Genomic DNA, 8,973 nt, shown 5'->3' with positions numbered 1-8,973 from the left:
TTTTTATCAGCAATATGCACCTTTGGTCTGAAGTACGTATTTACAAACCTTTTACACGAGTGCAGTATTACATTTAGTTGGATAGAAAGATTAAAATTTCACTTTCAACCGATAAAGCCAGCTCATTAAAAAATCTTGTTATCAATGACAAAATTGACTGAATTTCAAAGGTCTGGTGCATTAATGCAACAAGACTTTCAGGTGAGGCAATGTTTGGTAGTAGTTTGCCCTCCACAGCACACATAATTGCACTTATATTTAATTTCTCAACCCTTAAATCAAGTCTTAAGATTTAAGGTCCAGCCAGAATATTATTAGTTTTCGGAAACACCCTCAAGAATACACACACGCACACACACATACATCCCATGGGGAATTACAAGCCATTTATTGTAATATTGATGTTGCAATTGTGGCTGGGTTTGCACATTTTGACCAAGAAATCACACTTCTTTTTTCATTAGATCCACAACAGCCATCAAGACACTGGCCCCCTGAAACCATTTGTGTTTATTTTCATGTTGGATTGTGTGTGTGAGAGAGACATTTTATGCTTGCTTTGTCTTCATGTGACTACAATGTGTACACATATGGGTGTGTGTTTGTGTGGGTATCTGTGTGTGTAGGCATGCAGTGGTGTGCTGCTCTCCATTTTAATGGCAATTCCAACAGAGCCTTTTCCATCTCCCTGTCGCCATGGCAACCATGTGGGTAAGCGGCTACGTTTGTCTCGGGGGCCCTGGCCTTCTTTTGCATGCCACAGCTGCAAGCGCTCACATGCACATATACACACATACTGTACACACCCAAACAGATCACAATAAAGAATACATTAGAGCTCTAAAACAAACATTTGCCCCTCAGTGCACACACACACACACACACACACACACTTATAGCCCCGTCCCTCCACCGACTGAGCACAGGGTTCTTCCCAAAATCATTCCCACTCAGCTCCCCCTCCTCCAAACCAGTGGCTGGGATTTCCCAGTTCCATGCTTAAAGGGCTTTCCCAACTGTTCGTCCCTCAACTGAGAGCTCGACAATGCTCATTGCTTATTCCCAGAAAAATGCCAACACAGCAGGACACTGACGATGACTGACACATTCACCTCGGCCCACTACAGCCTTCTATGAGACAAACGCACAAAGCTCAGTGTGCTGTGAGCCTTCAACCCAAAACACATCAGCATGGATCAATTTAACCCAACAGCTGCAAGCAGAATCAATGAACGGTGGCACATGGTTTTAATGATGCTTTAACTCACCACCTCATGAACTGGAAGACTTATTTAAACCAATTATTGTGGCTATAGATTGGAGCCTGATTCTGACTCTTCACGACTTCTTCCTGATCTGGCACAGATGGATCATTTTGGGGCACTTTGATACTTTTTAACAGCAGTTAAGAAAATGTTGACAGCCCTGCTGGACATTCAGCCAAACAGGTCTGTGTGGATGTTGGTCGGACTTGTCAAGTTTGATAGGTACTTTACTTTTTGAATTGAACTGAATTGCAACAGACTTGAATAACTTTCTATCGTATGTGTTGTATGTATTTAAAGTCCTCCCACCATCCAAAGACATCATGTTTGCGTTAACATGTGACTCTAAACTGTCCGTAGGTCTGAGTGTGAGTGGTTGCTTGTCCAATTATTTAGCCACTGAAAAAACACCTTTAAGTATAACTAAACAGGCTCAACTGTACATTTTGTACCACCAAGATTGAACTACAAGGACTCAAAAGAAAGAACAGAAATAACACAGTACAATTAACTTTGACAAATCTCTCTCACCTCTATATCACAAGTTGTCATTTCACAGCTGCTGATCGTCACCTCATAATCCATTTGTTTTATATCTTGATGACAGATCCCTGTAACTTTCCACTGTTACAGCTACAGCAGCAGTAAAAAATGATCCTGCTGCACCGCAGAAGAAAGAAAGGAGCTCTTTTGTTCAGAGTTTTTGTCTGTTTTAATAACTTTGCCCAGACAAGAAGAACACAAGTGTTCACAAGTGTTCTTCAGGATGTTAATGAATTGTTTATCACCTCGGCTTGGAAATATTTGTGCAAGTTAAGTGGGTCTCGCTTCTTGTTGGCTGGATTAAAGTCAGCTATCTGCTAGATTAACTGGCTTTGTTTAGGAATAACCCCAGTTTGGCATTCAGTAGTTTAAATATGCATTTCTTATTGACTTGATTCATTTGTGAGAAGGTACACTACCAGTCAAAGGTTTGGACACACTTTCTCATTAAAATGAATAGGAAAGTGTGTCCAAACCTTTGAATGGTAGTGTATGTAAAGGCAAGTGTACTCCTCATGCATGTATATATGAATTGCTGCAACAGCAACGGAATTGGAATCATTCCTATATTTCTCTGTAATTTATGTTGTGTGTGGTTTCAGACCACACAAGTACACAAGTACATAAACAACACCACGCTGAATGTGTAAAGCTGACAATGGTGCTGCTGTTCAATGCAAGGGATGAAAATATTGATGTGAAACTTTAGCCACTGAGGTTATTGCTCAGATAAGATGCTGCTGTACTATCCCTTTTGACAGCACAACTTTTGCGCTTTTGTGTTTCCCAATAATTGTTCATTATATGACATTCAGAAATGAAAATCTGCAGGGGTCAGATAGCTTACTGAACTCTTTAATTTAAAATCAAGAAACTGTAGTAAAAGTAAGTAAGTAAAGCGGAACTTTTTACTCAAAAATATTTCCATGAACCAAAACTACCCTTGATTAATAGTTTTTAATTCATTGTTGTTGTAATTAACATTTTTGAGTTGTACATCAAAACGTTCTGACTTATTCAAAGCCGTTTCACCTCTCACTTGTTAGTTTGGCTTATTTGAGCTGGCAGACTTTCTGGATCAGCAGCAAAAACTTACTGGAGCAAGAAGTGTCTCACTGTCTGTCAGTTTGTTTGTTTGTTTTTTAAATGTGTGCATGTCTTTCTTCATTTGGACAAGAACCTAACCTGGCAGCTGTACAGATATACAAAAACTGTGTGAAGAACTGTGTGTGTGTGTGACACTAATATAGTACGAACTTCTTTACGATACAGGATCTCCTAAGAATGAACTAATTAATCACTGTGCATCAAGACAGATAATCAATGAATATATATTTTGAGCAATTCATATAATTGAAACTTGTGAGCCTCACAATGGGAAAATTGAATTCTCTCGTGGCTTATGTTGTCACGGAGTTCAAAGATTTCAGTCAAATTCAGAAAAACATAATTAGCATTATTGCATTTCTGTACATTGCAAAGAATGAATGGCCTTCTCCATTCCCTCTCCTCTCATTTGAAGGCTTCCTCCAAAATCTCCTTTCCTCTTACAATATAAGCCTCATTATAGACTCACTGAGGTTATACATCCAAAATCATAGAGAAAATAAGCAAAAGATACAAAAAAATCACCAGAGATATAAGCTAAAATTTTCATAGATCCTCTAAAATCCTGAAGAAATAGAAATTTACAATTCACTAATTACATCGATTTTAAAATCAGACTAACAGTGTCCTCTATTGGATTTTGCCTGACAGTGCAAATACAGCTGCTGGAAATATATTTCCTACTTACTTTACATCGGTCATACATTGATACAACATTTTTCATTAATTCAATCCTAATTTTTAAAATGCAGTCCCATGAAGGCATAACTTAATATCAATTGCTGTATGGAGAGAGGGGGCCTTGACTCCCTCTTACATAGCACTTTGTTGCTTTGGTTTTTTTGAGAATAATGACATATACATTTTATTAAATCTGCACACAATTTCGTGTGAGTGGATGGAAAGACGATCTACTTCATGAACTGCCAACCTCCTGACTGAGGAGTGTTAAAGGATGGCCTGAAGACAGCTTCACCAACATCAAATACGCTGCTTTGCTCATCTGAAGGCCAAATAGCTACATTTAGGCATTATGACTTTAGATGCCACAAACCAAATATCTTACAAAGTTCATCATTCCCATGTTTCTCTGTTACAACTGTTCATAACAAAGTGCATTTTCATTCCTTGAAAAGGAGACCGATACTCTGCTAAACACCGCAGAAGCAAAGTAGTAAGTAGTTGCTCCAATTCCTGTCATATCAGGCTGTTGAGATCCAACTTCAAACTTCAACTGTGTGACTTCTAAAGCTATGGTCTAAGACATAATTAGAGAAACACATGATAATGACAAAATGATCATAATCACATACTGTGACAAAGAACAGCAATCATGTAAAATAAGAAAAACTTCAAAGTAACTGCCGCTCTAGTGCAAATTGGTCAGGTCATGTCTTCACATGGTCACCGTTATGTTTCTTTCTACAAGCTATAGGAGTCAGACACAAGGTGGCAGCATAACTTCTAAAAATGGGACATTTTCTTGCATCAGAAATTACACACAACATAGTCTCAATGTAGTTCACTAAAACATACTGCAGGAAGCTAATTATTCAATGGCCGAAATATTATTCATTTTTTCAGTTCTGATATTTTAGAAATGAATGTATACAACCTTAAAATTTAACAATTTTACAAAAGTTAGACAAACTTTCGTTGCATAATCGTGATCCGTCTGTAATGACAACAGTGTCTTTCCTCAACATCAGAGAAGGTGTTTGACTTTCGGTGACAAATGGTTAAATCTACAAATTTGAGATGACGATGATGATGATGTGTTATTTAGACTGCAGTTTCATCACATTGTGCAGACAACTATATTATTGCTCTAAATAATATGATCAAGTTGACACCATAAACTCCTCCAAACACAAGACATGAAAAGTGGAAGCTAAAGATTAGTAGGAGAGAATGAGAGATACCAGCTGCAAGTGTGATGACCATTTAAGGTCACTACCTAAAGCTGAGGAGCAGCCACTGAATAACTGGCATACCCCACAATATGATAACCATGAGCTCAACATGAGTGGTCCAAAACGGGGAGGAAGAAAGAGAGAGCGAGAGAGAGAGAGGACAGCCAGAGGCAGTTAAATTGACAAGAAAATGGTTTCTCCAAGTGTAAACATCTGATTGTGTGACAACCAGGAACGTCGGCTCTTTCAGACTTTCACATGGGACTGACGTGTTTTCTTCACTTCTGCAGGTGCAAAGCAATGAATTCTGGCCAAACACACATTTGGCCATTGTTTTAAATTTTTCCCCCGTCTGTTCATTTAACTCTTATTTGTACTTCCATTTGTGCCGTACATCTTTCTACGTCCCTCTGTGCATTTCTAATCAAACTACTTCCGCCACATTTTAGCTCATTCTGATTACTGTAAACGATGATGGTAAAAACACACAGATTACATTAAATACTGGGTGTCTGCAGTGTATTTAATGATCATCGGTGACACAGATACACAGCCTGGCTGCTCACATTAGGGTTAATGTGTACAGAGAAAGAGCAGACAGGAAGACAAAGAAGAGAAGAAACAGACTGAAGAAAGCAGTTCATTTTGCAAAGAATAATCACCTAGAAGATCAGTAAAGGAAAAAAAAAAAAATAAAGGGAAAGAACGAAGGGAGATCTCAAAGAAGCCAGAAAGATGGATTGAAGTTGTGCTGCTTTCCCTCTGGACTGTTGAGTACTCAGTGAGCAGGCTATAGACCCAATAAAAAGACTGCTCGGGTCCTTGTTTAGAGAAATATCTGAGGCAAGCGCCCTTAGACTAAACAGTTCTCACCCCGCCTGCAGTAACTGCTGGATATCTGTCTCATACCATGGAAGCTTTTCAGGTACCATCAACTAACTCTCTACTGTAAGAGCTGCAATACTTAACAACCGCCATCCCTCCGTCTGTGTAGTTTGTGTTTGCTTTGAACGCCAGGCAATGACAGACAAGGGCAAGTAAGATCTTGGAGAGGGGCCACATGACAGGAAGGCATGTGCAAAGGGCAAGCAGGAGGTCGAAACAAAAAAGGCATGAGCAAAAAAAGAAAAGGGAAAGTTACAGCTATGGTGGTACAATATACAAGCAATACTTAACAAGTTCCATCCCTCCGTCTGTGTCGTTTGTGTTTGCTTTGAACGCCAGATAATGACGGACAAGGGCAAGTAAGAGCATGGAGAGGGCCCACATGACAGGAAGGCATGTGCAAAGGGCAAGCAGGAGGTCGAAAAAAAAAAAAGCATGAGCAAAAGAAGAAAAGGGAAAGTTACAGCTATGGTGGTACAATATGCATCTGGTAGGGTGCAGATGGAACAGAAGAAGGCAGGCAGGCAGTGAATGAATTCTTTAGCTCTGCAGCCAGGAATTTATTCACGTACGTGACTAAGAGACATGTTGTCAAATATATTACTTCGTATTTGCTTGTGATCACTGTTTTTCAAGATTGCAGATGATTAGCTGATGAAGAAGTCTCAAGGTTATTTCACTGATCTTGCATTTTAAGATAGAACGAAAACAACAAATAATGCTTTTCTGGGAAGAAATCCACAGATCCAATATTACCACGAGAGCTCCAGCTGTCCTGGATGTAGAGCATTTGAGCCTGGATAGCAGCACACTAACTCAGTGATTCTCAGACTTTTTTTGGTCATTCCCCGTTTTGGACAAGCCCTACCTGCCCCCATTGCCCCAGCAAAATGCTAATGCTGCTCATAACAGTGAAATAAAAATCAAAATGACTTACATGAAGAGGAGAAGAAAGGCACATAAACCAAACCAGGACATGCGATAACTCACATTATAAGTGTGCCCACTTCCTGTTTTATTTTGTTGTCTTGGTCCATCTGCATAGTGTTTGATGTTACTTCCTGCTGTTGCCCACCAGCTCTTCCCACACACCTGTACCTTGTTAAGTTATTTGTCCTATTTATTCCTTGTGTTTCTGTGTGTTTCCTTGTGTGTTTCCCCTGACTGGACTGGATATTTATTTATTTATTTATTGATTGATTGATTGATTGATTGATTGATTGTATTTCCTGGGACTACCTCTGCACCTATGCTAAACGTTGGCCCTTCGTTTCGTTTCGTTTAATAGCCCACACCCACAGTTTCCTGAGATCCAAATCATTAGCAAACTGGTGAAAAGCTGGTGCTGCTTTTTGTTTCTTCGAGTTGCTACAAAAAGGCACACTACAGCTGCAGTGACTCAGAGAAGCCATCTTTTTGCCGGTGAATTCATGCCCGCCGTCATTTTTTTTTTTTTTCTAAATTGTTTATCCCTACTACGGTGACTTCCGGTTAGCGGAATGTGGAAGAGTGAAAAGGATCCATGACACAGAGCTGGCTCCACGGTGGGACGGGGAATAAGATATCTACTCAACATCTATTATTTTTGGATGGTCCTATATGCCTCCATTAAATCAAGCCCCGCTCAGTCTCAGAGGAGAGAGGTTGCAGCCTGAACCTGGCAGCTTGGCCACTTCTTTCATTATATTGTGAATCGACATAAGGCTCTCTTCCTGTCGATCCCTCTGCTGTCCCTGTGCCATCCTCTGTTCTTTATCCCACTCTCTGAATCATATCATCCCCGCCTCTCTCAATGCTGGCTTGAGCTTTTTTCTTTTTGTCTTTTTTTTTTTTTTTTAAACTTCATTCTCCTCCTTGGCTTTCCCACTATAAATCTCCATTATTTTTGATTTATTGCCAACCAACCTGCAGATCAAACATCCAAATGCACAAGTGACCACTTTCTTTCTCTTTCTCTCTCTCGCTCTCTCTCTCTCTTTTAGCACTCACACACACACACAAACATGCTTACACCCATCTCCTCCTGCTGGCAGAGCACGACAATGCAGGAGCGCCGGCAGCAGCTGCTCTGACACATCCTGGCGTGGCAAACACAGTGAAAAGGCAGGAGGAGGTGATAAGGAGGGAGGCAGGGAGGAGAGGAAGAAGAGGGGGACACAACTCTGTCAAAAGGACACCAGAGAACAGGGGAAGAAGAAGAGGAGGACAAGGACAAGGGAAGCAGTGCCGTGGAGACGGGTGTTGCAGTCATGTCAGACACACCTTTGCAGAGGAATGGCACGGCCACAGTACTGTGAGTAGATTATCTTTGTTTCTACCTATCTTTCCCTCTATCTCTCCTCTACTTGCCTGCATCCTGCCACCTCTTTACTCTCCATCTGACAGCCTGGGTTGTCATGGGAACCGGAGCTCCGTCATGGTGAGGCTGCTGCTCAGTCATGACTGGAGAGGAGACACGCGATACACCATGTACACTCCTCCCTCTCCTCTCCTCCTTCCTCTGTCTCCCTGCTCTATACTCATCCTCACAGCCCATCTGCAAAGCTCTCATCTCACCACATATCAACCCTTCATGGCTTTACTCTCCTTTCTGTGACCATCTTACCCTTTCATTTTTTTTAATAACTGCACTGCCCCCACCCCACCCACCCAAAAAAAAAAAAAAAAAAAAAAAATCAGTCCTGCACCATAGTACATACACTGTCTGATTTTGTGTGTGCAAATGCAATGTGGCACATTTTAGCATACTCCGTGTGAAGGCTGCCGGCTTGGACCAGCCTTATGTCTGAGCGCAGTCCGCCATGCTGCAGACTTCTTCTACCTGTGTGTCTCTTAATGTGTCCGTGAAAAACATGCCCAGATGGTGAAATGAAAGCTGACTTTGTGAAAGACCTAGAGGCTTGGAACTCATAAAATCACAGAAAGACAGGAGATGGCATGGGAAAGGGTTCACTGTCAAATCTTTGACGTTGCTTCCCACAAGAAATAAAAATGCACCATATCAGCAGTCTTCTCAAATCAGTCCTACCCCTCAGTTGTGCTTCCAGGAAAGGGGGTAAGAAAAAACATTTTCTATGTATTTATTTCACTCACTTTGCTGAATTTACTGTAATTAAGTTTAATTGCCACTCAGTGTCAGATATGTGTTAACAAGGGCATATGCTTTGCATTATGCTACAGTTTAAGCTTTGTAGAATCAGAAGTTAAAACTTGATAGCTTACCAGTGTTTGTGCTGGGGTTAGGCGGTCCAAAGAGATTT

The sequence above is a fragment of the Echeneis naucrates genome, chromosome 12 (assembly GCF_900963305.1).
Source record: "Echeneis naucrates chromosome 12, fEcheNa1.1, whole genome shotgun sequence".
Lineage (NCBI taxonomy): Eukaryota > Metazoa > Chordata > Actinopteri > Carangiformes > Echeneidae > Echeneis > Echeneis naucrates.
This window is presented reverse-complemented; position numbering follows the sequence as displayed.